At 40.3% G+C, this 20,394-nt stretch overlaps 1 long non-coding RNA gene across 3 annotated transcripts; it reads left to right on the plus strand.

Annotated features, from left to right (window-relative positions):
- Positions 1-7,926: 7,926 nt before the first annotated feature.
- LOC140629470 (uncharacterized) lies at positions 7,927-10,390 on the plus strand. 3 transcript variants are annotated; one of them, XR_012027312.1, is made up of 3 exons: positions 8,518-9,123; positions 9,540-9,688; positions 10,176-10,390. It is a non-coding gene; the product is annotated as an uncharacterized lncRNA (long non-coding RNA). The 3 variants fall into 3 exon arrangements; XR_012027313.1 differs by having other exon boundaries at positions 8,518-8,987; XR_012027311.1 differs by having other exon boundaries at positions 7,927-9,688.
- The last annotated feature ends 10,004 nt before the right edge of the window (positions 10,391-20,394 follow it).

Genomic DNA, 20,394 nt, shown 5'->3' on the forward strand with positions numbered 1-20,394 from the left:
GATCAGCACTTTTCAAACTGTCATGAAAGACAGGTTTTTGTTTATTTCTAATTGACCTCAGCTGATATCTCTGTAATGTGCGATAGAAATTACTAGAAAAAAATGAAGTGTAGACTTTCAAAATACAAGTCCAAACTTTTATTTCTTGGAGACAAGAGACATAAACTTCTGCTGACAAATTACTATATAGTTGCTAGACACTTATTCTTGATCGCAGTACACACTGATCATGGACACAGGAGAACTGCCTTGGTCTCTTTTTCTCTATTATTTTGTGCTTTTGTCTGGTTCTCTAGGTTGCAACTTTCTGATATCAGGGATAGGATCTAGGCATCTGTCATTTTTGATAGGTACTTTATTGCGTTGAATAACAACTTAAGAAAAAATTTAAATGTTTCCTCGTGTAAAAGGAAAAAAAAAAACAAGTTTACAATCATAAAAAAAAAAACCAAAAAACCCAGAGATCAGTGTATGGATTCTTCTTAAGAGACTTAAAATGGGGACATTTTTGGTTTACGTGGTTTGAGTGTAAAGAGGATTGAATATATTAAGCATTTCCGTTGTCATTAAGTTTGAACTTTCTACCAATTCTTATATCCTCTAAAAGACCTGTAGACCTTCTAAGTGCATCAATTAGGATTAAGTTTGTTAGCTTTAGGAAATAAAAAGTATGTAACACCCAGGTACATTTAAGTCTCAGATAAGCATTGAGTGCTTTTTAAAAGTATGGCCCAGATATTTCATGAGAAGTGCCATGTGCAATATTTGGGCGGGACATAATTTGTATTAAAAATGTATTAATCGGGATCCCTGGGTGGCTCAGCGGTTTGGCACCTGCCTTCGGCCCAGGGTGTGATCCTGGAGACCCGGGATCAAGTCTCACATCGGGCTCCCTGCATGGAGCCTGCTTCTCCCTCTGCCTGTGTCTCTGCCTCTCTCTCTCTGTCTGTGTCTCTCATGAATAAATAAATAAATAAATAAATAAATAAATAAAAATCTTTTTAAAAAATGTATTCATCGTTTGTCTGAAATTCAAGTTTAACTGGATATCTTGTATTTTATCCAGTAATTCTTCTTTTTTAATTTCTTTTTTAAAATTTTTTAATTGAAATATAGTTGACATACAATATTATGTTAGTTTTAGGTGTACAGCATAGTGATTCTAATTAGTAGTGAACTTTTAGCCTGGACTTCTGCAGATGTTTCTAGAGAGAAGGCTCAGCCCAGCCAATCAAATGTGGTCATATTGACCTACCTTGCTTAGCTTTTGGCAGCTGGAAGCTGAATAGTGAATACAAAGTAATGATATTCCTTTTAGGAAAATGTGTTTCTCATGTGACAAAGCAGCTACTCATCTGTCCTGACTTTGAGGCTGTTAGTTGGTGTTTTCTAAAGCTCTGGTTCACTGCTGGCAAAAGTCATGGCGGAAGGTGTGTTTGTAAGAAGGCCACAAGAATCTGCCAGCTACATGAAGACAAAGTTGGCTCAGTGGTCTGCAAATAGTGGAATTCTTTGCACGGAAATATACAAGGAGACAGTGATAGCCACCCCCCCAAAAAGAAAGAAAGAAAGAAAGAAAGAAAGAAAGAAAGAAAGAAAGAAAGAAAGAAAGAAATTCCCTGTTTCTACAGCATATTGTAAGCAAACTGATGTTTACAAATAAACTTATGAGAAAGAAATGCAAAAAAAAAAAAAAGAGAAAGAAATGCAAAGGCAGAATTAGTGGATATTAAAAAAATTAATGTTTTAGGGATCCCTGGGTGGCGCAGCGGTTTGGCGCCTGCCTTTGGCCCAGGGCGCGATCCTGGAGACCCGGGATCGAATCCCACGTCGGGTTCCCTGCATGGAGCCTGCTTCTCCCTCTGCCTATGTCTCTGCCTCTCTCTCTCTCTCTCTCTCTGTGACTGTCATGAATAAATAAATAAAATCTTTAAAAAAAAAATTAATGTTTTAGATACTTATGTAGGTTTACTGTAGTGTCTGCAAAGATATGTCCTTTGCCGTTGGTAGCTGTTTTTCTTTCTTTAAATGAGGATATTTGGTTATAGGCCTTAAATCAGAGTTTTGTCATTGTTAAATTATAGAATTTATGCTCCCAGTCTTTAAAGAAAGGTAAACTTTTCTTAAAGTGATGTTTGATTCAGGTAAGAAGGAAATGGCTATTTCAAGTGCACACACAATTTATTTTAATGTCATATCTGGGTGTTTTAAAATGTCCTGTCAGCTAACAACAACAACAACAACAACAAAAATCTTTTTTTTTTTAATTTTTTATTTATTTATTTACGATATTCACAGAGAGAGAGAGAGAGAGGCAGAGACACAGGCTCCATGCACCGGGAGCCCGACGTGGGATTCGATCCCGGGTCTCCAGGATCGCGCCCTGGGCCAAAGGCAGGCGCCAAACCGCTACGCCACCCAGGGATCCCCCAACAACAAAAATCTTAAGAATATACTTACCTAAGAGAATTCTTTAAAAATAATATTTATTTTAAATAATGAAATATATGCTCATTTTAAGACAAATTTGAAAAATGCTGGGATTTCTGGAAGGATAAGGAAAAAAAGTAAAATCACCAATAACACTATCATAGAGGAAACATTTCCACTATTGTTACTTCGATGTAGTTGTTCTATTGTCTTGTCTATGTGTTTTTAGTTCATAGTTGGAAACCTACTGTATATACAAGGTTGTATTCTGATTTTTTCTTTTTTAAAAAATATTTTATGTATTTATTCATGAGAGATAGAGAGAGAGACATAGGCAGAGGGAGAAGCAGGCTCCATGCAGGAAGCCCTATGTGGGACTTGATCCCAGGACCACAGGATCACCCCCTGAGTCAAAGACAGGCGCTCAACTGCTGAGCCACTCAGGTGTCCCTGTATTCTGATTTTTTCATTAACTATTTGACTTAAGCATTTCCCATATGTTAAAGTATTTCTTAAGTATCATTTTAATGGTTGAATCATACTCTGTACTGTGATTTACTTAACCAAACTAGAGTTGGATACTCAGAGTTCTCCAATTACCTATTCCTAAATGTCTAGTGATGATCTGTTTGGATTCCTAGAACCGAAATTACTGGGACTGACAAGGATGAAAAGTTTTAAGGCTATACATTTTGTTAAGCTCTATTAGAACCATTATAGATATTTACTAGGAATGTGTAAGAGTGCCTATATCACTGACCTTCATTGCTGTCATTTATTTCATTTTATTAACCTAGTGTATTTGTCTGGGTTTTCCAGAAAAACATAACCTGTAAGATGTGTTTGTATGCAAAGAGAATCTTAAAGGAATTGGCTCATGTGATTCTGGGGGGTGGGAGTGGATCCCCAAACTTCAGGTCAGGTTGTCAGGCTGAAGACTCAGGAAGAGCTGACGTCGAATCTAGAAGCCAAAGGCAGTCTGGAGACAGAATTTCTTCCTTCTAAAAGGATCTCAGTCTTCATTCTTAAAGCCTTTACGTTTTTGGATGAAGTTCAGTCCCATTGTGAAGAATAAGGTGCTTTACTCAGAGTCTACTCATGTAAATGTAAACCACATCGAAAAATACCTCACAGCAACATCTAGACTGGTATTTGACCAAATGACTGGGCACTATAGCCTAGCCAAGTTGACACATACAATTAACCATCACATCTGTGGTCCAAATAGAGTTTATACTATTTGATAGAAGGCCATGTTCTTTCTTTCCAGTTTTTTCTCTGTTCAGTACCATCTGTTTCTATGAAAACACACTGACTTATTTAGGACTTTTATGTATACTGTGAGTTTTCTGTTGTAAACACAAAGATTATCTTAATCTAGTTTTGGAATAAAACATTTAAGATCTCCATCAAGTGATGCTGAGAAAAAAATCTGGGTTTGGGCTTTATGCAGATGTGACTTAGGAATATTCCCCTACCACGTTACAACTGTATTAATTTGGTTTGGATAGCTAAACCCTTTCCTTCTTAATTTGCTCAACTAAAAAGTAGGGAGAATCATACCCATTTTCCAGTAACTTGTTAAGTTCTAACTGGGGAAACATTTCTGAAATTCTAGTACAGCATCTAGTATATGAAAGGCCATCTATATGATCAGTACAAAAAAACCTTCCCTGTCTCTGAACATTTAGTAGTTCCACTCGTAGCAATTTTCCTCCTAGAAGACTTAAACATTTTTTCCATTTTAAGTATAAGCCTCATTTCCCTTCTATTTCATGAAGTATTGCATTTTAACCACTGATAGATAAATTAGATGATTTTAAATTAATATTTTACTCATTTATCTAACAAATATTTATTAAATGTCTATTAAATCCCAAGGATTGTTCTGGGTGCTGGAGATTTAACAGTGAAGACGATAGATAAATTCCTTGCCCTTTTAGCTTGGATATTAGTGGGAGAGACTCTCAAAGAAAGAAATCAATAAGCATAAAATCACACTACAAGTAATATCATATTAGTCAGGGTAGGCTAAGTGATGCTGTGGTAAGTCACTAAATCTCATTAGCATAATTACAACAAAAGTTTATTTCTTGCTCGTGACAAGTCAGTGGCTGGTTCAGGTGACTATTTGAAGCAGCTATTCTAAGCCTTCCAATATGCTTCCTCCATCTAAGCACATGCTTCCATCAGGGAAGAGTGGACCAGTGAATCAAACAGCAACAGTTAAAAGATTCTACATGCATCACTTTTGCTTCATATTTTTATTGGCCATAGCAAGTCACATTGTCATGCCTAATTTCAATGAAGAGGAGAAATGTGACTCTTGGTAATCCTAGTGGTAAAGGAGAAACATATGTGACTACCACAGTATTAAGTATATAAAAAACAAGAGAATAAATAAGTATTTTTAAAAAGATAATAAAACAAAATAAACATAAGTTTTCAAGTATATCATTGTTTAAATTTATAATAAAATATGTATTTAAAAAATTGGGTCAACTTAAAGTTATTTAATAACAATTATTAAAATTTAGTATTTAGATAAGAGGAAAGGCATTTAGGTCATTTATGAATGACTGATGTTTAATAGATATGGAGATGTTAAGTCTACTTGAGGACAAGGGTGATGGTTTTTATATTGCTATTCTTGGTTATTTAGGCACATACAAGATGCTCAGTAAAACTTCGTTGAAGTTAATAATGTTCATTGTTTTAAATTATTCTTCTCCATTTGGTTGACTGTCTTAAAATATAGTCCATTATAATTTTGCTCAGAAGCAAGGCCAATTTTCATTGTTTTTATCTACATTAAAATTTTACATTTAATTATAGTTTAAATTTGGACCACAAATGCTTGAATCACTAGTGGTCTCTTTCTCCTAGTTTGTCTCGGGTATGTTCCTAAACCATGGGTATGTCCAGTAGGACAAAAGACTACTACTTTACTGTTGGAGTTTGTGATCTACCATCTTGTCTTCTAAAAACAACAACAACAACAACAACAACAACAACAACATTTACCTTTAATATCTGTTTGGCAACTGCTGTGTTGAAGAGATTTCACAAATTTGAATAAAGAGGGCAACAAATACCGAGTGGCAGTTTTGTTTGTTTTAATTTATTCATGATCATGAATGTAAGAATAGTATACTTGCTTTCAAAGATAGCATATGATGATGATGGTGATGATGATGGTGATGATGATGATGATGATGATGCCTCTCTCTCTATTGTTCTTTCCTTTTGCTTTTGACTAAGTCTTTGTCATTTAAAAAATAAATCAGCCAAAGAGAGGACCCAGTTATTCTTTGACTGGATAGATCAAGAGCAAACCAGAAGAGAATCTCTGTCTCTACCCAACTGAACCTCGTTTCGGTACCGTCACTTCTCTATTTATGGATGGTATGTCTGAGATGTTGTCTCTATCCTAGAAACCAAGAACTTGTCTTAAATCAGTGCCTCTCCAGTCTGTGCCATGAATCCCGTGAATCTGTAAGAGTCCATGCCCTTTGATGAGTTTGCTGCTCTTGGATTTGTACAAAATTTGTTTGTTACTTGGCAAATGGGACACAGCTGGCTTCTGATTTAGAGAGTGTTTTAAATTAGTTACCTCCTACCTTAACTTGATCATTTAAATGGAAAGCACTATGGCTCCAACAGAGTAGACATGATATAAAAACCATTTCCGACACGAGTATCTTGCCTCCTCAGTTGTGATGGCTACTGGTATCTCTGAAGGAAAATAAATAATAAACAAACAAACAAATAAATAATAAATAAATAAATAAATAAATAAATAAATAAATAAAACACAGGTTCTGCGATTCTCACAAGTGGTAAACTGTCTTTGCATTATTTAAGAAAAGCTTTAAGTGTTCGATGAATGTGCTTAGACTAATGACAGTTGATGCCAAGAATATAGCAATAATCCAATACCATTTTGTAAAGTGGCAATTTGTGTAGAAATTGCAGAAAGCATCAACACATGCTGGGAACTTTACATATAAGTGAGCTATAGCGTGGGTGAAGGAGTTATTTATTTGGTCTTTCATTTGTAAATAAGACACTAATCTTTTCCTTCCAAGGAGTAGCTAGGCCAGTTATTAGTAAAAGAATATTGATAGCCTTTGCTCATCATGGCAAAATTGAGGATCCTGACCTTAAAAGTCTTAGTATTTGGAGGAGCCTTAATAAGTCATTTAGGAGAACAGCATTCCATAGTTGAAGATGGCTAGATCTATAATCAAAATATTTGGGTAGAGTCCAGGCTATACTATTACCTGTCAGCAATTTAGCTTTCCTCATCAAGGCTTATATGATCTGGTCTAGGGAACCTCTCTAGTCTTGTTTGATAGTCTTTACTTCTTACTTGCTCCATTTCAGTCCCTATGCCATTTCTCACACATTTCAAAAGAAGTGTTCTTGCTGCCAGGCCTTCTGTTCTTCCTGTTCTTTCTGCCTGGGATGATCTTCCCCCAGAGACAAGCTGACATTTATTGGGCAGATCCAGTATGTTCCAAGGGGTTATAAATGCTTTGCATGTTTGTTGTGGTGAATTTTCATGATAACCGTATGAAGTGTGTAGTGACACTGGATGGATGAGAAAGGAGGCAGAGTGATCTGGCAAAGGCAGGATTGGAACGAAGGCCTTGGCTCTCACAAGAAGTGCTCTCATAGTACACAACACCCAGGGTGTGGTTCCCACTCTTCCTTTAACCTCAGAGCTCTTTCTTGGTGAGCATTTCCTGACTATCTTATTTAAAGTGGAATTCCTGTGACTCTTTCTGTTTACTTAGCTTTATATTTATGAACAGTACTACATATTACCTGATTGATAATGCCTGTTTACTTGCTTACTTCTTTGCTTATCTCCCTCACTAGAATATATATTCTATGAGGGATGGACATTGTTCTGATCCGTGTTACCACTCTATCCCCTGCATCCAGAAGTGTACTGAAATGTACTGAGAGAGGATACGAATTGAGTTAGAATTTTTATCGGGTTTAAGGTATCTTACTCTTCAAACACTTGCAGAGCACCATTTTGTGTCAGATTCCATGACAGTTTGTGGAAATAGGAACGTGAATGAGAATGATGGGGACTCCTACTTTTCTGCTTTTCCTGATGCTTTTCCGGCATCCTAGAAGAAACAAACATGCAATTAACAGACAGTTGCCCAGGATAAGCATCCTTTTAGGGCAAATATAAGGTGCAGCAGGGAAAGGAGGCTTTAGGGAAAGCTATTCCGAGGGGTGATATCCGTGTTGAGAGCTGAAGGATGGGCTGAATGGGGATGCAAGACCATTTGGGGCAGAGCAGATGACAGAAGTCCCTGAGAGGGCACATTCCAGTTTATTATTTTTTTAAAGATTTTATTTATAGAGACAGAGAGAGAGGGGCAGAGAGACACAGGCAGAGGGAGAAGCAGGCTCCATGCAGGGAGCCCGGCGTGAGACTCGATCCCGGAACTCCAGATTCAGGCCCTGGGCTGAAGGCAGGTGCCAAACCGCTGAGCCACCCAGGGATCCTCCGCACATTCCACTTTAAAAGCAGTTCACTGTGACTCAGATATAGACTACGAGGGCCAGAGTTTACTGTCTGAGGCTGGAGAATAAAGTTGGGTTTTCAAGGGTCTTGAAAACTATTCCAAGAAGCCAAGACTTTATTGTCTGAGCATTGAGATGCCACTGAATGATTTTTAAATCAATGTAGTTTTGATTTAGTATCTGATTCCGTTTACCACCTTCAGCCACATAAGTTGGCAGCATTTCCACTTTCTGGATGGGACGAATAAGGCCCAGAAGAACACATTTCAATGTTGGTGGAATTGATTTAATTCTCTTAATGACAGTGATATCAGGGCTTCTAACTCCTACCTTCCCACCCTCTCTCCTTCCTTCTTTCTGGTTGTTATTCTTGTCAAACATAAAGCTATTTATCCACCATCCTTAACTTTTTCCAAGGAATATCCATGCACTCACACAGCTTCTAATAACCAGACCCCTGAGTGAAAGCCAGTGACCTCACGGGCGGCAGGGCTTGTTTGTGGCTGGATACCATATTGTGCACCGGGCTGGAATTCTCTGTTCTTCCTCACTAGGAAGCTGGATTTGTACCAGGAACCTCTTATCTGAAAAGGCAGCTCTAGGCTGGGGAGAACAGAGCTGGTTTGACGAAGTGGAGAGGCGCTCAATGTTGGTCTGGCCACGCTTTGGGCATGCGTGAGCGCTCACAGCAAAACACAGCTGGCATGTCTAATTTTAGCCTTGACTGCCTTGAAAAGGGACCCTTAAAGGAAATATATTTTCGCTGAAACCATTTGTATTATAATGTAACAGCCGACAGACATGTCAGAATATTACTTATTATTGGTGGGGAAAAACTCTGTCAGGTAATTGTGCTTTTTTTTGTGATGACATCGGGAAAGTGATTAAAGCATCCCTGAATCAAAATCATCATAGATAGACAGTGAGAGAACCAGAGCTTTTATTTATGAAGACGCCTGTAAACCTAATGGGATACCTCCTTTGATGCTTACAAAACGGATGTAAGGGTAAGAATGATCATTTCGGCTATGGCAAGTGGGTCCTTGTGATCTGACGATGCAGGGCTTGCTAATAGTAGTCCTGGCATAGACTCTCAAATTTCTTCAATGCTTAGCATCCTCCGTGTCGTCCGAGAAGTAAAAGGTTAGTTTCTGGACCGGGTCTTGGATTCATCTGGCTTTCGTATGTTAACAGGTTCTGAAAGCATCTGGGACACACTTGTTCCATTTTAACCAGCACGGGTCGTCCGTCTGCTTTTATTTTTGTCTTTCTCTTCCTTCCTCCCTTCGTCCTCTCTTCCCTCCCGTGGTCTTCTGTGTTTGCTTTAGCAGTGTGGCTTACCTTGCCACTTGGCAAGAAAAAAAAGGCAGCTCTTGTGTGGGGTAGATGGAGGGAAGGATAAGAAATAATCCACCGCCCGAATTTGAGTTCCCTGGGTTCAGTTCCAGCGGCAGCAGCTTTGCTGCAAAAATTGCTTTGCTGTTCGAGATAGCCAGCAGAGGGAATCAGGACTTTGCTTGCAGCAGGGGTTGAAGCAGGCTTTTTTTTTTTTCTTGGAGGAAATACTGCAGCTTTCTGGACTGCATACCCTGCTCCCTGGAGAGGTTCCACCCACCAGCTGGAAGGAGAGGAAGTGAATGAAAGGACAGGAGGAGCCCGAACACCATGTCACTCTGGAAGGGAGACAGCAGCAACCAGGCTGTGCAAGGTTGTTTTGTTTTGTTTTCTTTTCCCCTTTCTCTTTCTTTTTTTTTTTTCTTTTTCATTTTTTTGTTTTCTTTCTTTCTTTCTTTCTTCTTTCTTTTTTTCCCTTTTTCTTTAAGGTGGGGAAAGAGACAAACAGGAGACAGGAAGCTGATCTGCAAGGATTCGGAGTTGTGCTAAAAAGACTTTGATTTTTTTCTTCTCTCCCTCTTTACAAACGCTGGCAATTGACATCACTACAGACAGCCTGGGTAGAGAACAAAGTGCCTCATCCCAAGTGGACCCTGGCAGCTGGGGGAAGGAAGGCAGGATCTGGGAAGGCTGTGTGTGTGTGTGTGTGTGTGCGCGCGTGTGTGTGTGCGTGTGTTGTTCTACCAATACCTTTCCTTTTTTCTTTCTTTCTTTCTTTCTTTCTTTCTTTCTTTCTTTCTTTCTTTCTTTCTATTTTTTTGGTGTGTTTCTTTTTTAAATTCCTGCCGTGTTGGAACTAGTGAGTGGTGGAAGACGAAGGATCTCTGAAGCCTCATCAGTCATCGGGACCATCAGGAATAGTGGTTTAAGAGGACGCTCGGCCTGGGGCACCATACCGTGTCATCGAGTTCCCTGCCTCGGAGATAAAGATTCCAGCTACATGGGTAAACGCCTGGATCAGCCACAAATGTACCCCCAGTACACTTACTACTATCCTCACTGTCTCTAAACCAAGGTATGGCTCGACCCACAATCTGGCAAGCAGTGTGTATCCTGCACTTGGGATGGGAAACAGGCATGTGGATTATTATTTACCTCCCCTTTCCCATCACCTCTTCCTGCTTCTTTGAAATTAGTAACATAGCAATGGAGTTAATGAGGCAGAGGAGAATATGAGAAGAAAGCAAGCCCTGGGATTGTGGTTTTTCTCTTCTAGCAGAGATAATAGTTTCGCTCGTGTTCCTTTGTTGTTATTTGGCAACATAAAGATGTTCCTGATATCCGTAGTAAAGTGCTTTGCAGATGGACAGGGTTGTTAGAAAGGAGATTGTGACAGTGATTATCAGGAACAACAACGATTTCAGAGGCTTTTCTGGTGAGCTGTTCTTTGTGGCTCTGAAAGGGTTTTTCTCACTGGATAGGATGCACCAGGGTGGGGGCAACTCAGACTTTCAATCACAGAGTATAGAATGAAAGAAGGTGTGGGAAGGTATAGTACGACTAACTGACGTCCCGTAGAGTTTGTTTGGGTGTGCTTTTGTTTTTGTGTATTTGCCTTACATATTTTATTTTATATGGAGGGTGATCAAGACTCTAGAGACTGAAGTTTGGAGCCTTACAATAGATGTTCTTTACTTTTCGAAGCTCTGTTTTTCTGTGCTGGCTGCCATCAGGAGGCCTGTGGGTCTTGAAACGGGATGAAATATAACTGATGATAATTGGACACGAATTGGTTAAATACTTTAGTCTTGGGATCCCTGGGTGGCGCAGTGGTTTGGCGCCTGCCTTTGGCCCAGGGCGCAATCCTGGAGACCTGGGATCAAATCCCACGTTGGGCTCCCGGTGCATGGAGCCTGCTTCTCCCTCTGCCTATGTCTCTGCCTCTCTCTCTCTCTCTCTCTGTGTGACTATCATAAATAAATTTTAAAAAAATTAAAAATAAATAAAAAATAAAACTCTCTCTCTGTGTGTGTGTGTGTGTGTGTGTGTATCTGTCTCAACCAGAGCATTAGATGGGAGCTCCAAGTCACATGGTAATGTACTTCTTAAGTTATTGTTGAATAATTACATTACCTTATTTCCTTGTAGCTTTTAGATATGCTTTTATGAGTATTTCTGGCACTCAAGATAAATTTTAATCAGAATTGAAACACATTTTATTAATTAGATAGTATTACAAGTTATAGGATGTGTCTTAAGTTGGGACTTGCCTTTTATTTCATAGTAGAGAGATAGATACTGTTCAGATTTCAAGACATACACAGCTACACAGTGCATCCTGGAAAATGAAGGTCTTGCCTACAGGGAAATAGGTGAAAAAGAAAATATGACCTCCTTAGACTTACTGTGGGCATCAGAGTTATGACAGAAAGATGACTACACAGGATTAGGTCCCATTGGCTTCTATTCTTTTTTTTTTAATTTATTTTTTATTGGTGTTCAATTTACTAACATACAGAATAACCCCCAGTGCCCGTCACCCATTCACTCCCACCCCCCGCCCTCCTCCCCTTCTACCACCCCTAGTTCGTTTCCCAGAGTTAGCAGTCTTTACGTTCTGTCTCCCTTTCTGATATTTCCCACACATTTCTTCTCCCTTCCCTTATATTCCCTTTCACTATTATTTATATTCCCCAAATGAATGAGAACATATAATGTTTGTCCTTCTCTGATTGACTTACTTCACTCAGCATAATACCCTCCAGTTCCATCCACGTTGAAGCAAATGGTGGGTATTTGTCATCTCTAATAGCTGAGGAATATTCCATTGTATACATAGACCACATCTTCTTTATCCATTCATCTTTCGTTGGACACCGAGGCTCCTTCCACAGTTTGGCTATCGTGGCCATTGCTGCTAGAAACATCGGGGTGCAGGTGTCCCGGCGTTTCATTGCATTTGTATCTTTGGGGTAAATCCCCAACAGTGCAATTGCTGGGTCGTAGGGCAGGTATATTTTTAACTGTTTGAGGAACCTCCACACAGGTTTCCAGAGTGGCTGCACCAGTTCACATTCCCACCAACAGTGTAAGAGGGTTCCCTTTTCTCCACATCCTCTCCAACATTTGTTGTTTCCTGCCTTGTTAATTTTCCCCAATCTCACTGGTGTGAGGTGGTCTCTCAAGATAAGAAGCTTTTGCACAGCAAAGGATACAGTCAACAAAACTCAGAGACAACCTACAGAATGGGAGAAGATATTTGCAAATGACATATCAGATAAAGGGCTAGTTTCCAAGATCTATAAAGAACTTATTAAACTCAACACCAAAGAAAGAAACAATCCAATCATGAAATGGGCAAAAGACATGAACAGAAATCTCACAGAGGAAGACATAGACATGGCCAACATGCACATGAGAAAATGCTCTGCATCACTTGCCATCAGGCTTCTATTCTGATGCAGCTCAATCAATGTTTAGCAATGGAATGCCTGCTTTTTAGGCACTGTGTCTAGGCTCAGAGGAACGAACAATGAATATACATAAACTCGGGGATCCCTGGGTGGCGCAGCGGTTTAGCGCCTGCCTTTGGCCCAGGGCGCGATCCCGGAGACCCGGGATCGAGTCCCACGTCGGGCTCTCTGCATGGAGCCTGCTTCTCCCTCTGCCTGTGTCTCTGCATCTCTCTCTCTCTCTCTCTCTCTCTCTCTTGTGTGACTATCATAAATAAATTAAAAAAAGAAATCAATCTAAAAAAACATAAACTCTAGTCTCATAGGATTTACTCTCTATTTAGGAGAAAGATAGTAAACACCTACATACCATGTCAGGTGGTTATAAGTGCCAAATATGTGGAAAGTAGGGTAATAGGCTACAGAGTGAAGTGAAGGTACTATGTTATGTAAGAGGATCAAGGAAAGCCTCTTTAATAAGGTGGCATATGGGTAAGAAAACTATAAGAAGCAAGGAATTAAGCCCTGAGGCTATCTAGAGAAAGCTTGTTTCAGGCAGCGGGAAGTCAAGTGCAAAGGCTCCCAAGTGTAAGTATCCTGGCTTCCTGGAGAGACAGCAGGGAGGCCAGTGTGAGTGTAACAGAGTGAGGAAGGTGAGCAAGGTAGGAGGGTCACAGTGGGTCTTGAATCCTTTCTTGCCTGCCATACTACCATTACTACTTTGGTCTTATAGATCGTGAAGATGATTATATCTTTCAGAACTGCCTTTTAGAACAGAAATGCCCCCAAGGAGAGCAAGACCTTAAACTCATTATCATTATGATGTTAATTTTTCAGTTAACTTTTTAGAGATTCATGGATAACCAGCACACATTTGATTAAAAAGGAGTGTCTAGCTGGTAAATTAAGGAAGGACAATGTTATCGGGGAAGAGAGCGTGATAATGTAGGTGAGAAGATAACGAAACAAGTTTAATTTATATTGGAGACAATTGCTTCTTGCCTCCCTGAATATAGTTCCTCTTTAAGTCCCCCTTTCTTTTCAGGAGGACTCCACTTCTTGTCCACAGCACATGTTCCATTCTCCAGCCATATGCCGCTGTTTGCTTGGAGCCAATGATCTTTTGCCTAGGCTCAGAGGGAGGTGTGTCTTACGTAGTCTAAACCAATCATTACCCTTCCATCTGCATCAGTGAATGAGTTGGGAAATTGCACGTGACCCGTTTTGTCCAATGAACTGTGAGGAGCAGACTGTTGGGGGCAGGAGCCTTTAGTAAGATTTCTTACATTTTTAAAAGATACCAGAGGAAGAAGAAACCACTTGAGGTGGGCGATTATAACGTGGCCAACACTGCTGTGGTCATCTTGTGACCATGAGGCTAGATATCAACACACAGAAGGTGGCTTGTCATGGTCATGTGGATGACCCAGACACTGCCCACTGATGGATATCTGGCCCTTGTTGCAGAAAGGAATCCCAGAATCCACACTGAGGGGGGGGGGCGGATTTCAAAACATGTATATATGAAATATATATAAATATAAGGTTATACATAACAAACATTAAAAAACCTTATACATCCCTAACAGAGAATTACAAAATATTATGATTATATATTATGCCCCCATTAAGTGCTGTGTTCAAAGAAAATGTTCATGGTATGTTGTCAGAAGAAGGAAGTGCACAGAAATACAATATTTTTTTCTAGATCTCACATATATGGACAGAGGGACAACACAGAGAAAGAGAGAAATATATATTCATTATTCATAGGAAAAACTAGAAACAAATAGAGCAAATATTAATAGCTGTTACCTCTGTGTGATAGGATCAGATAGGATCAGAGATGTATTTTTTTAAGTGCAGCTTTTATTTATTTATTTTTAATTTTTTTCATTTTTATTTATTTATGATAGTCACACACACACAGAGAGAGAGGCAGAGACACAGACAGAGGGAGAAGCAGGCTCCATGAACTGGGAGCCCGATGTGGGATTCGATCCCGGGTCTCCAGGATCGCGCCCTGGGCCAAAGGCAGGCGCTAAACTGCTGCGCCACCCAGGGATCCCAAGAGATGTATGTTTAATGTAATTTTTATACAATTGTTTTAATGCAATTTTGCATTTTATAGTGAGAAAGTAGAGCTTTTACAGTCTTATAAAAAATCATCAATTTTATGAGAATCAAAGGATGATCCATATCCCTCATGGGTCTTCTCTAATACTACTTTTAAGGTACTACAGTCCTTTCCATGAACTGAAAGACTGGTCCCTCAGCTCACCTTAGGCCCACTCTGGCTACTATATTAGGCACTGGCCTCAATTTGCCCTTAAAGAAGCCAGAGGTCTAAACACCGGTGTCTTCAAAACTGCTGAGAATTCCCTGCATTTCTCTATCTAGTGTGGCCAACAGGGTAGCCCTCCAGTGAGTATGAGGCAGTCAACTCAAAGATGGCTTGGCCCTCTTCTGTGGCAGCCCGCCCTTGGCTTCATGACGTGCATAGTCATTACATGGTGGACCCAAGTCTTCATCAGGCTGTATTCTTAGGTTAGGACACTACCCATTGATGATCTACACTAAACAGGGATGGCAGAGACAGGTGCTACTGCAAATATGTTTTTTCCAAGGGCCAAGAGAGCAAAAGACTTAAGCATGCAAGTGGCATTGCTAAGGTTGCTGCATAGTACAAATTAGGATTCAAGTCAGCTTGAGTCATACAGAGGCTTGGGGCCTCTAAGCTAATTTATGATGACCTGCAGAGGCTAAAATGAGGCAGAATCTGGACTGTCCTACTAATTATGAGACTCTGGGAATGCCTCTTGAGCCATTGGTAAGGTAAGATATTTAGAGCTAAACTAATATGGTTAGAATACATCAAGGCACAATCTTAGTTCTCCTCCTTTTTCCTGGCATAAATATAGCATATAATCTGTCAGCCTATATATATATCAGAGTGGTCTTGGTGTATGGCTTATCTGTCCTATGATAGGGAAAGAAAATGAATGGTGGGGGAATAGGTACTCTATGTGTTCATATGTGGATAGTCTGCTGGTGTGACTGTCAGCATGGTGATGTCCTAAGTCATTAGAGTCTGGGTTCCCCCAAATTCGGAGCCTGAGGCAAGGGGGCAGATAGTCCATTTGAGAGGTGATTCCCTGAAGCAGGAGCAAGGGAGTGGGAAGATGGGAAGGAGAAATGTCCAATACAATGGTGTGTTATCAAGGTCACAGAGAAAAAGATTACAGAAAAAGAAAAAAAAAACTGAGGTTGGTCAGTGGGATTCAGTTTTATGGAGATATGCAGAGAAGGTATGGAAGGACTTCCAGGATTGTCTGCCTGAAGTCTGGAAGGCAGGAGCATTTCTCTACTAGCCCCTATCTTCCACTGGTTTACTGTTGGTTTGGTGCACTCGCCTTGAATCTGCAGACCAGCATCTCTGGCAGTCACCTCTGAGAGATGGTATTGGTCGTTTGCAAGGTGAGCCTATGCTTGCACGTAACTGTTCCTAGAGCTCAGGTAGCCAAGGGATGTGACTTTGGGGCCACCAATGTTCCCGGAGTTTTAAGGTGTACCTTAAAAAACTATACCTTGACCTGCAGTCCTTAAATTGCATTTTGGGTCTTAGAGCTAAAGATTAAATAGGTTTGTCTACGTAGTCTATATTTTAATCCATTAGTTAAGTACCTACTATGTTCTAGGTGCCAGGGAAACAGAAACGGATAGGATACCTTCTAAGATTCCAGTTTGTTACAGGAGATAAGCTCTTTACAGTTAAATGTATTACCTACTCAAATAAGATATGCATAGAATGCCTAACATGGTATTTTTGTGGGGAAAGCTGTTTTTATTCCCAACTAAAAAGGACCCTCCAGAGGGAGGTAAGAGTTGGTATACCCAAACACACACACCCCTATACGTGCATGGAAGGATGTGTGCACATACCCATGTGCCCCCGTGTGTACATGTATTTGTGTGTAAAATTCTTTGAGAAAAGGAATGATTGCTTTATGTGAATTATTTATCCTTATTGTCAACATTCAAATCTAGAAGCATTGTAAGATTCACGGAATGCAAAATGATCACACAATAGATTGGTTTTAGTGAGCATGTATTTTCTTTTCCATTCATATTGATGCTTTGGATGCTTTTATATTTTTGGTTCTGCGAAAGTTATGTTCATTGAGAAAAATAAAAATAAAAAGCATCCAAGAGGCTCATTCCTATGTTAGAATTTGTATTCAGCTGAAGAAAACCTTTGCACCTGCCACTAAAATGTATCCACTTCTGGGGTGGAATGCACCAGGTGTTCCCCAGCCTCCATCGGCACGCCAGGCAGTTCAGGACCGAGAAGGAGGCACCATATCCCAGGCAGGTTAAACTGGTGGGGAAATTTCAAGTCGACAGAATGCAATTACCCAAATTGAAATTAGGCCAGGGGCATATCAGGAGGCCCTTCCCATCTGTTGGGTAAAAGGATCACCAGATATTTAACAAGGGCAAGTGGTCAGGATCTCAGTTCTAGGAGTCACTTAAAAAGCAGGCACTTAAAAATGCTAAAGGAAAACTGTACCTGGCATAAAAATCATATCCCTTCACTGGAAAATAAATAACATTAGGCCTTGAGAAGATCAGCCTTTTTCTGCTCTGGGAGGAAAGAAATGTTTATGGATGGGGTGGTTAAATATTTCTACATCAGCTTCTCTTAGCAAGGACATGGTATAATGGACAATTGGTTATCCTGGGTTTGACAAAAAGAGATTTCCCAAACCAAACATATTGAATCGAATACATTTATCCCTGGTCAAAATGGATAGATCCTCCCATTAAGACCTTACAGAATAACACTGTTTAATTTTTCCAGGGACCTTGACACAACATTGTTTCTTTACCAGGAAACTAATTTTTAAAGTTTTCAGCAAAAATAAGTAAGCTGGATCTGGACACCAGATCCCATTTCAGAACCACCTTTGGTTTCCCATTGTCAAAACCACCAGATCCACAGGTCCACATTAGCACAGTGGTCCCTGACTGTTTCCCTCTCTCTGGACACCTGTGTACCTTTCTCTCAGGAGGGGAGAGAAAACTCTGTCTTAATCTTAAAATCAGAATGAACTCAAGCATTGGCATGAGCCTCCCACCCCCTAGTCAGAGAGAGATGAAGAATGGGCATCTGACCCCAGATGGTTGGATGGCATTCTAGGACATTGAGAAATAGACGGGCTTCCCTATGGCCCTTTTAATAATATGTCCTCCTTTATAGACCAAGAGAACTCAATGTTTTCAGCCTAAGGTCTGGGAGGGGAGGAAGAAAGAGGCATCTCTGGGCGAGATGTCTCCTTTTCCAGATGCTGCTTTTTTGGAGACTTGCTGACACTGGGTTCCTATGGGCCACTCCCCAAAGCAAGGTACCAGGGAGTCTCTTCTCTGTGCCTTCCCTGGGAGGGACTGTTTAATGCCATGCAGCTAATCCTGACAAGCTCTCAATTCTCTTTCCTACTGAATTTGGAGAGGAAGGAAAAGAGATGAGCTGGTAAGGGGTCTTATTCAGCATTGTTATTTTTTTCCTTTGTTGGAGTGGTTCACTTTTAACTCTCTTTGCTAGCCAAGAGGTGACATCCTGGGGACCCTGACAGTACGGCCACTCCTGGAAGGGGTAAGGCAAGGTTAACTGACAAATTTAGCAAAGCTGCCCATTGGGGGGTTGGGGGAGAGCTACAGGCAGGCCATGTACACACTGAGTTACTTGCAGCGTCTCTGTCCCTCCTCCCCTGCACACACACATGTACCTGTCATTGCAGCAGTTAAGGTAGGAGAGCAGTAATCCAAAAGTCTAGGGATTTCACACTGGTTTCTCCCATTCTGCAATGCCAAGCCTTCCTGGACGGTCTCCTAAAAATGAGCTCAGTGTGACCTAATGGTCCATCCTAGTCATAAGTGACCATTGTTCTTAACTCTGAACAGGTGTAAACATTTGCTTGCACTTGCTGAATTCTGACCTGAGCTGCTTACCTTTTCTTTCTTTCTTTCTTTCTTTCTTTCTTTCTTTCTTTCTTTCTTTCTTTCTTTCTTTCTTTCTTTTTTTTCTTCTTCTTCTTCTTCTTTCTTCTTCTTTCTTCTTCTTCTTCTTCTTCTTCTTCTTCTTCTTCTTCTTCTTCTTCTCCTCCTTCTCCTCCTCCTCCTCCCCCTCCCCCTCCTCCTCCTCCTCCTCCTCCTCCTCCTTCTTCTTCTTCTTCTTCTTCTTCTTCTTCTTCTTCTTCTTTCTTCTTCTTCTCCTTCTCCTCCTCCTCCTCCTCCTCCTTCTTCTTCTTCTTCTTCTTCTTTCTTCTTCTTCTCCTTCTCCTCCTCCTTCTTCTTCTTCTTTCTTCTTCTTTCTTCTTCTTCTCCTTCTCCTCCTCCTTCTTCTTCTTCTTCTTCTTTCTTCTTCTTTCTTCTTCTTCTCCTTCTCCTCCTCCTTCTTCTTCTTCTTCTTCTTCTTCTTCTTCTTCTTCTTCTTCTTCTTTCTTCTTCTTCTCCTTCTCCTCCTCCTTCTTCTTCGTCTTCTTCTTCTTCTTCTTCTTCTTCTTCTTCTTCTTCTTCTTTCTTCTACTTCTCCTCCTCCTCCTCCTTCTTCTTCTTCTTCTTTTCTTCTTCTTCTTCTTCTTCTTCTTCTTCTTCTTCTTCTTCTTCTTCCTCTTTCTTCTTTTTTTTTCTAATTAGCCAGAACCAATTTCTTTGTTTTGTTTTCTATCTTGATAATTTGTGAATAACAAAGTTTTTTTCTCACAGAGGAAAACAGAGAGAGGAGTTATTAGTTAATGTTGATCCAGAACTCTGCAAATGTTAAAACTTGACATTATTATTTAGAGGTTTGGTTTGTACTAATTACCTCTTAGTTTTACTAGCCCTATATAACAAGCTACCTTCTGCAAATTTTATGGGAAAGCCAGTTTTCTGAAAGGATGAAAGTTGTTGGAGCACGGAATGAAATAGGTGCTAAGTTTTATTTTCCACTAAATAATTCTCCTCAAGGTGGGTAAACTTTCAGTAGTTAAATTGCTAAAAATGAAGATTCTACACCAGAAGAGCAGATCTTCAGGAGACAATTATATGTCTGTGTTCATAGCATTTATGAGTGTCAGTAAACAGTCAGTACATTTATGTTCCCCCCATTACCTTCGGTCATAAACTTCCTTAAAGAAAAACGAATAATTATGTTTCCTGACTGCATAATGAGCATCAACATTCAAATACTGAAAGCCCTGGGTGGGATGGATGGTACACCTAGACTTCCAGGGATTGAGCTGTTTTCGAGGCATTGGCTAGAGTGTCAGGCTAACTGCTTGGCCTTGATTTAGTGCCATTCACAGAGATGTCATCTCTAGAAGGGAAATCATAATTTGTGTGGCTATTTTTGGACTTGGGGCCTCCCAGCCTACAGCTGTTGGGAATGGCTGGGCGTCACATAAAGCCCCTGGCTGAAGCATGTCAAGCTTGTGCTATTGGCCTGAAGCTCGCCATCCACCCCAGGGGCCAGCCAGTGTATCCCTGGAGCTAAAATGATGCGGTGTCATCGGAGTTTAACAAGCATATCCCGGCATCGTGGACTATTGGAGTTAGGAAACGACCTTAGATGACCTCATTACAACCT

The sequence above is a fragment of the Canis lupus genome (genome assembly GCF_048164855.1).
Source record: "Canis lupus baileyi chromosome 5 unlocalized genomic scaffold, mCanLup2.hap1 SUPER_5_unloc_9, whole genome shotgun sequence".
Lineage (NCBI taxonomy): Eukaryota > Metazoa > Chordata > Mammalia > Carnivora > Canidae > Canis > Canis lupus.